This window comes from Apis dorsata, unplaced genomic scaffold (genome assembly GCF_000469605.1).
Source record: "Apis dorsata unplaced genomic scaffold, Apis dorsata 1.3 scaffold_111, whole genome shotgun sequence".
NCBI lineage: Eukaryota > Metazoa > Arthropoda > Insecta > Hymenoptera > Apidae > Apis > Apis dorsata.
The window spans coordinates 189,650-191,469 of NW_006263406.1; the positions used below are offsets into that span (position 1 = coordinate 189,650).

The 1,820-nt window shown below is 42.9% G+C and overlaps 1 long non-coding RNA gene across 1 annotated transcript in view; it reads left to right on the forward strand.

The window, feature by feature from the left end:
* Positions 1-1,820, forward strand: part of LOC102674955 — a 34,795-nt gene that overhangs the window by 30,094 nt on the left and 2,881 nt on the right. Inside the window, exon 2 of the long non-coding RNA XR_421244.2 lies at positions 787-840. This is a non-coding gene — a long non-coding RNA (uncharacterized LOC102674955). The remainder of the gene's footprint in view (positions 1-786; positions 841-1,820) is intronic.

The following is a 1,820-nucleotide window of genomic DNA, read 5'->3' on the forward strand; positions in this document are numbered from 1 at the left end:
CCATCTTTCTCTCTCTCTCTCGCTCGCTCCATCCCAGAATTAACCGGATCAACGCAAGATATCGCGACGCGTTTTAACACGCGAGCGAGCGAGCGAGCGAGCGAGCGTTCTGACCCGTTCGTTCACTCTTTATAAATAGACGCTTTAAATTCTGTCGCTGCTGGGCGTGGCCCCGACAGATCTACGAGGATCCTAGACGCGGAATAGATCACTCGTCGCGATCCATTCATTAGAAGAGCCCCGACCCTCCCTTCTTCCCGTCCCTGTTTCTTTTCCTCCATTCCAACGCCTCTCCAAAATCTTAAATAAATAAATATATGTGTGTGTATATACGCGTCTGTCCAAATTACTTCGCGTTCGACGAACGAGATTATTTCGAAAGGAGACGATATATATATATATATATATATATATATTATGTGTTACGCGTGGAATAATTCTCGAGGTTGGTGGAAATTTTAGGAAGGAGACCGGGCGTAAATCGTCCGTAGATTTTGCCGATGTTATACGTAAATCAAGGGGGATTCTCGGCGCGAGCGGAGCGTGCAATTTACATGGAGGGCTGCGCCTAGGCGCGCGTTACGACTGTGTTTTATCGTCGACGTGAAATTCGTGTCGTGTTCTTTGTTTTTTTTTTTTTTTTTTTTTTTTTATGGACGAAATTTAGGACAGTTTCACTGTTCGACACGAAAAGTTATTCGAAAGAAAAAAAAAAAAATATTCGCACATTTTCGTTACATTGATATTGATAACGTTGATATTGATCTGTCGCGTTTTGTTTTGCAGATATTCGGGGCACGGCAACACGAACCGTACCTGTCATGTCGGTTCCTATTTAAGGTAAGCATTATCATCTTATTTTATTTCTCTCTCCCTTTCTCTCTTCCACCAATTTTATTTAAATTTTTCTTCGAGATTATTACTCGATATTGATATCGATTTTGGTTAGAGTTATCGCATAGATGATAAGAGTGAGTTCTGATACAGGATAATGGATGAAATCCTTTTTTAAAAATTCGTTGGAAAAATTCTTGGATTCCGTTCGAACGATGTGTCGAAAACATTCTTCAAACCATGCACCTCCGAATTTTCTTCAAATATATATATATAAGTCGTTGCGCTTAGCTGTCTCGTTTCGAAATAGAATTTAATCCAATGTAATCTGGCGATAACGCTTATCGTCCGATCTTAATTACGGATTACGTCACGTCGGCGTTTTGCGGCGAGCGTAAAATCCATCGAGCGGCAATATCGATCCGAGCGTTTATCGAAGTGGGCCGGTTCTGTGTCGACGCGACGGAGTGACTTCTCCCCGAGAGAAGAAGAAGAAGAAAGAAAAAGAAAAAGAAGAAAGGAAAAGAAAAGAGAACGGAAAGAGAAGGAGAAAAATAGATGGACGCGTGTCGTCCTCCCGTAAAAGGCATCCAAGGAGAGAGACTCGTCGCGAGGCGGCCGGCTCGTCGTTCGTCGGATATTTGCGCGATGAGAGTATCGACGCCTCGTTAAATAAATACCGAACGTTTGCGTTCGTTCGGGCAGAGGCGGAAATACGCCACTTGGATCGAGTTGTCGACGTCGATAATTACGCGAAATCGAACGGTTGGAAAATATCGTTCTCGAGAGGCGAGAAGTGAGGAGAAAGTTGGAATAAAGGGAGGGGCAGGGGAGGGGGGACTAAGTTTGATGGTTTCACTTTTTTAAGCGTTTGACAACGGGCGATTAAACGTTGGCAAATTGTCGCGAGTAACGCCACTTTCTCTTATAGCGTTTCTTCCACGACTCTTAATTGCGTTCGTATATATATATATATATATATATAT